Genomic DNA, 7,197 nt, shown 5'->3' with positions numbered 1-7,197 from the left:
CCTCGATTTTTCATGACCTCGATTTTTCCAGCAGCAGAAATTTCCAGCAGCTCTTTAAGTCCAAAGTTTGATCCGTTAACCATCCGAAATTCACCCGAAACCTCCTGGGCACAAACCATATATGGATTTCAATCATACAACGCGCTACGGACTTGCTCACGCACTCAAAACACTGAAAAGAGATCGTCTTGACCCGATATTGACCACGGTCAAACTCTCAAATTTCTTAACTTTACTAGTCTCTCAAACAATAATCGAAAAACAAAATACACCCAAGCCCCTCGGGACTCGTCAAATCTTACCAGCAAGTCCTAAAGTATCATACGAACTTAGTCGAAACTTCAAATCACGCCAAACAACGCTAGAACCACGAATCATACATCAATTCAAGCCTAATGAACTTTAAAATTTCAAGTTTTCCACAAACGACGCCGGAACCTATCAAATCAAGTCCGATTGACCTCAGATTTTGCACACAAGTCATAAATGACATAACAGACCTATTAAAATTTTCAGAATCGGATTTCGACCCCGATATCAAAATGTCAACCCCCGGTCAAACTTTCCAAAAATTCGACTTTCGCCATTTCAAGCCTAATTCCACTACGGACCTCCAAATAATTTTCCGGACATACTTCTAAGTCCAAAATTACCATACGGAGCTACTGAAAACATCAGAATTCAAATCCGAGGTCGTTTACACATAGATCAACATCCAGTCGACTTTTCCAACTTAAGCTTTCCATTTAAGAGACTAAGCGTCACATTTCACTCTAAATTCTCCCCGGACCCAAACTAAATAACCCGATAAGTCATATAATAGCTATAAAGCACAATCGGAACAGCAAATGGGGGAACGAAGCTGTAATACTCAAAATGACCGGCCGAGTCATTACATGCTCCCCTACTTAAACATACGTTCATCCTCGAACGTGCCATGAGTTGTTTCCAAGCCATCAAATCACTACTCCATCTTACCACGCACGTACCCGGGGGTGATCCCACGCTACCCCATTCCATATAGGCCTGACAACTCAACACAATTGAAGATCATTACTTTAACCTTAATCCGTAAAACCCTTGGAATTCAATTCCTAACATTTTGAATTTCTTACAAGACCCGAATCTCACATTTACATACTGTATAAGTCTGAACAAGCTGCATCGAGCCATAACCGTAACCACGGATACAATCACATAACATACTATACCATTTGCATGCTCGTAGCATCATTCCCGATCACAGTTTCTACTCCAAAACCAACCTGGTACTGATATTAAACCCCATGTCAAACAAAACCTCATTCCAAAACCTTCGTACATTGCTGATAATGAAAGAAACACGCAAAAATCTCATGACCCCTTATCAGATCAACAAATCATGGAGCTCTCTCGTCCCAACTATAACCATAATCACTTCCTAAGCCGACTTTCAATATTATACTCCTGAATATACCGTAATCAAACCTGATAGTATCCATTCTAGGTCCAATGACCTTATATTATTAAACACAACTATCCCACAGATACGCCACATCAATATAACTCCATCCACCACTGCGCAATCCGTGTACCCAAATATGGGAGATGTCTCAAGGAAGAGAACCATATTGCAAGTTCAACAAGCACCACCACAACCACAATGTTACAACCAACTCCTCAAATTTCGTGAAGAGGATAACCGTAGGCGCATGTGCACAATTGTAGAGGAAGGAAATTAATGAATCAGATAAATTATCATAGAAATAAAATTCTCACACACGGCACAGACAACTCACATGCCAATAATATGAATCGTCCGGCATGGTCACAGGCCTTCAGTCCCAGCATATCATATAGGAGCAATTAAACATGTACACTTATATATGATAATGAAATAAGATTCTCATGCTCCTAGACTAGTATAAATAACACGTCATAGTGTAAGCATATGCAAAGGCTGCTATCATACTTCAAATCGGCAATTTAACGCAGAAATAGTAACTACCCCGTTTATTCAGGGAATTAGCCTCTTTGTAACCTCAAGTGTAGCCCAGATAGTTCTCAACAAAGGTAAGAACACGAGAAACGTTATAACTTTACGCTTAACAGTCAACTCTAGGCATATCATAGCCTAATTATTCTTTCGAGTATAAATACCTGCCCCAATGCCCATTGGCTCAAACCTCACATATATACACACTTATAGCGCGTAGATATCACAAATAATTATCGCAACTAGTGCATCCACTGAGTTAAAATAAAATACTCACCTCAAATAGGCCTCAATCCGAAATAATATACTTCTGAGAACTCTCAGTCTCCAAATTCATCGAACACATGAATCACCATAACTGATCCCAACTCCAGCACTAAAATGACTAACACATCTTCCATTCACGATAATCCCATGAGGAATACTTTCATAATTTTTCGTGCCGCATAGCAATAATTTGAATATCATCAGTCTATCAACTAGGTGAGTACTGCAATACCGATGAACATCCGTAAGTCAAAACACAACGCGCCTTCTGAAATGCGTACCCTTCTTAGGAATTACCGAGCAGTTATAACATTCATCGAAATATCTGAAACTGACCATGCTGTCCAACATTCATTACCTTCTCTTCAAGACTGATTTGTCACCTTGTACATGTAAATCCTAATCCCGCACAATACACCACATATATTACGCCATCATGTGACAAGCACAAGAATCTCATTATCAACTCTGAGTCACCAGCAAATTACATACCCGGTTAGTTAGAAACCTTCTTCTTGCTTCCTTCCAAGAGGAAATCAGAATACATAACACGTTTCACATACCAGTAGAAAATGTTCAGTTCAAACCATAATAGAAACCATCAAGAACTCTTTGAAATCCATCTACACACACTACTGGAAAATGGGCTTATGACAACGACGGAAAAACCGTTGCAAATGATAGGTAAACTGTTGCCATAGATGTATCGAAACAGTTTAGCAACTTTTACATCCGCTCGTGTGCCAATAGATCTAGAGCAACGGTTCTTGCGACAGTTGACCACACCGTTGCTATAGTGCCAGCTATCGCAACAATTTTTCCTCTGTTTGAAGTAACGAGTGTTCATTTCAACTGCAACGGTTTAACACCGTTACCATAGAGTTTAATGCAACGGTTGTAAACTGTTACCATATTATTTACCACGACGGTTGGAAACTGTTACCATATAATTTATTGCAACGGTTATTTACAGATATTCTAACGATTTTATTTCTATTGCAACGGGTCTATTAGGCTATTGTAACAGTTTAATTGACAGTATTGCCCTGGTTATAAATAACATTTACATATATAAATATTTCAGTTGCTCCACCTACAAAAGAAGATAAAGTTATTACCCTTCAAGGATTGGTTTACCATTATAAGAATGTGTATAGTCCATGAACAATGGATAAAGCACAAAGTTTCCAGGTGAAAGAAACAAGTTCACACAAACGAAGAAGCCAAAGTTTAGTAACAAATCTAAATCATCAAAACCAAACTTGTAAGCATATGCATTCAGACAAATTGAGAGTTGTCTGATTTTCTTATTTTGAACCAACTCAAACATAAAAACATAACAAAATGAACAATCTAACAGTTTCGGTAGCCAACCAAACTAACAGTTTTCAACTTCATCGTGCTAAAGAACATGTATAGCTATATAAGGTAGTAAATTATTTTATCGTGATAAAAACTTGCAATAAGATGGACAAACACAATAGGTTGTCTAAAGGGCAGCACTGGAAAAGCATATAGTTCTATAGTAAAAGCTAAGTGCTTCCAGAAAAGGAATTATTGTATTGCTTGAGCATCTACAATATAAAACTTAAACCAATCAAATAGAGTAATGAAATCTTAGATAATCCTCTGAGAGTCAAACAATCGGCGCAACAGAAGTTTCCTGTAAGCTTGAGTATGCCATTACTGAAGAAGCATCTGAGAGAAAAACAAACCTGAAGAGGTTCATTTTCATCAGTTGTGCCAAGCATCTCGTCTACCAAGGCCTGACGTTCTTTGGGAGTTCCGAAGCTTGATCACTTCTCCACAACATTGGAGGCAAATTTTTGCTGGCTCATCTAAACTACCTGTCCCATCAGCTTACTAATTATAGACGAACGCTCCTTTGGCTTCCCATATTTCAGTACATGCTGTAACAAAACTTGGCAGCATTAGTGAGAGGATAACATCTGAGCTAAAACAATAAGAGAAAGAATCCATCCAGGGGAGTTGATGGCATCTCCCTCACGTACATTATAACAATGAGACATATATACTCATTTATCTATTGAAAGCAAATAGCAAGTAATAGTTAGAAGATTACTACATATGCGAAAATTGATGGCAGTATTCTAAAGAAGGACGACAAACACACACCCATGTAGTTTTAGCTCGTATACAAGAACCCATATTCAAAATATACTTGAATATTTAGCACTAAAATTGTGCTTCCATCAACTTGGAAATATGCATTAAGCCGTGAATACACATTCATTCGCTTATGAAGTAGGAGATGAGAAGAAGATTCAGAAACACTTGAAAGAAAGATGTGTAGCAATTCCAGGAAGAGCTTCCTTATGTCAAGCAACTTCATAGTAGCAAAATACTGAGCAATCAAGTAAAAGAACCACCAACAGCTGGTCAAACAATATTTTTCAAAAACACAACCTCTTGGAATAAAGGCACGAATGATTTTAATATTCTGCAGACAAGTTGAACCCTCTCTAAATTAGCAAACTTTTGACACTAGTCCCAGTAACTAGCAAACTCTTGACACTAAATTATTTCATCGCTTTCAAGTTCAAATTCCTGATCCGCTTTCCAGTGTTCAAAATTAGATACACATGAGAGCCAAGAAGAGAGAAATAAAAGTAAATAAATAGACGTCTTTCAGACGATAGCATGACAAATATTAATGAAATTGCAAATTAGATAACACTTCAAATTGAGAACAATGTAAGCTTGACAAGATAAAAGAATGCAATTAATATGGTAATCAAGAAAAGCTATATACAGAACATACCTCAAGAAAAGAATATAGACTGCTTCCTAAGAAATGAATTTAGAACTTCTACACAACTTAGCACATTATAGTATTTCAATTTAAGCTGCATACACATCCTAGGTGATTATCAGCTGCAAAATAAAGCCTATGGTAGGTAGAAAGTATGACAAATCCATGATACTAAGTATTTTAGGAAAACCAGGAAGGACAAAGAAAGAATTCACGCAATAGATTTCCTTATACGAAAATGATGCCATAAAGCAACCTCATAAGTCATGTTTATTTTTCCCAAGCTAGCAAGACCAAATCTTGGATCTGCAACAGAGAAATAAAGACTCCTGTTATAATGATATAACTATATGAAGCATGCATAACGATTGGAGGTATGCTTTTCCCCCAAATATTATATGACACTGCATATCACCAATGGGGAAACTTTAGTATTAGTTTTTGAACCAACGACAACAACGAAAAGAGAGCAGAAACCCAATCTAACTTCTTATCAAATTAAACTAATAAACAATCAAAATGACAAGATTATCATCCTGTAGAAAATGGGTAATATGGTTCTGATTCCAAGCTAAATATACAATTTTATGAAACATCAGAAATATCATCAACATCACAAGTATATATTAACCACTTCTGCAAAATCACATTGTAACAGATCTGCAATTCTGCCTAGCTCTATCTGCAAAACTGGTTTTTGGCATCTCTTTTTTGAAACACAAGGACCACTATACGATGACCAAGCAACACGGTTCAACTAGATTAGAGTAAAAAGTGCTTAGTCTTTGCACGCATGCTCTAACATATGTACAACGAACATATGTATGACTATACCGCAGAAGAAAGAGCACTTGCTCTTTAATACTCAACAATTGCCTAAGTTGAACTGTCCTTGAAGTAAAGCATGATTAATTTAAAGCTCACCAATTCCCATCTCAGAAAATATCTCCTCTTGGATAGCAGTGGTAGCAAGAACAACCTCCTGCTTGTCGCTGACAAATATTAAAAAGATCTGATTTTTACGAGCTCAGATATTGCATTGATCCCTGCTCAAACATAGAGGAAGCTATTGTAAGAACTCAATTATTCTTAACACATTCAGCAATAAAAAATAAACTTTTATACCTAGGGGATATTCTGCCTTAACAAGAAGACCGCGAAAGCTGCTACTATTCTGCTTCAAAGGCGAAAATCGTGCGACTTTTACAGTAGAAAATAGGATGAAATTAGGGTGCAATTTTATATTTTCCTCATAAAGTCGATTGCAAAAAAGGGATGAATTATAGTACAAAAATATCCTAACAGATTTCTAATTAGATTTAAAGCTTCGGCAGAAAATACTCACAACTTTAAGGAAGAGAAAATTAATAAGTTGAACAAGGCTCTTCGATTACTTTTCAACTTATCTTTCACCATGAACAAATTTGATTCTCTACCAATGAGCTCGAACACCATTTTTAGAAACCTTATCGGATTAGCAAGATGACAATTAACCTTAAGGACTTGAGATTTTCCAGTGTTGACGCCGCCGTTGCCGCCGATGGTGGTTTGTCTTCTCCTCGTAATCTCCGGTAACGAGGAAGGCTATTTGGGAGAGAGAGTTGTGAGTGTCGTTTGAGTGTAGTATATCAGATGTAGTGTATTATTAGGTTTATACTCTTATTTTATTACATATAAAAAATAATAGAAAATTAATTAGAGTGGGTCTCTTTTTAGCGGGTGTGTCCAAAATTTGGGGGGAAAAGTAGAGGGAATTCATAACCGTTGCGATAAATCAAAAATTGCAAGTAACCGTTACCATAGATAGACTTATTGTCACGGTCGTCTAAACCGTTGCCATAGAAACATCTATTGTAACGGTTTTTGGACTAATGCAACAGTTCAAGTGCTAAACTGTGCCAGTAGTACCAATAACCTTAATAGACATCTATAGCAACGGTTACAGATCCGTTGCCATTAAAATCATTTTCTAGTAGTGACATAATCAAGCTATTAGAACTAAATTCCTCTAACTCGACCAAACCACATAGGTCACCAAAACCCAAGAATATTGCCACCAAAACATCTGTAGAATCTCACCACATCATAATTACCCCTATAAATACCACAACCGAAACACCCACTCTGAAAATTATTTGTGTCTAAGGCTGTTTCATTCACCTTCCTGATACCGAAATATAAA

The 7,197-nt window shown here is 37.0% G+C and overlaps 1 long non-coding RNA gene across 1 annotated transcript; it reads right to left on the bottom strand.

The window, feature by feature from the left end:
- Window positions 1-3,402: 3,402 nt before the first annotated feature.
- Window positions 3,403-6,486, bottom strand: LOC104112321 (uncharacterized). The gene is made up of 3 exons (XR_011408897.1): window positions 6,141-6,486; window positions 5,940-6,061; window positions 3,403-5,321 (listed from the first exon to the last, which is right to left on the bottom strand). It is a non-coding gene; the product is annotated as an uncharacterized lncRNA (long non-coding RNA).
- Window positions 6,487-7,197: the final 711 nt, after the last annotated feature.

Source organism: Nicotiana tomentosiformis, chromosome 6 (genome assembly GCF_000390325.3).
Source record: "Nicotiana tomentosiformis chromosome 6, ASM39032v3, whole genome shotgun sequence".
Classification (NCBI taxonomy): Eukaryota; Viridiplantae; Streptophyta; class Magnoliopsida; order Solanales; family Solanaceae; genus Nicotiana; species Nicotiana tomentosiformis.
The sequence above is the reverse complement of the archived record's forward strand: the minus strand, read 5'-3'. Positions and strand labels throughout refer to the sequence as shown.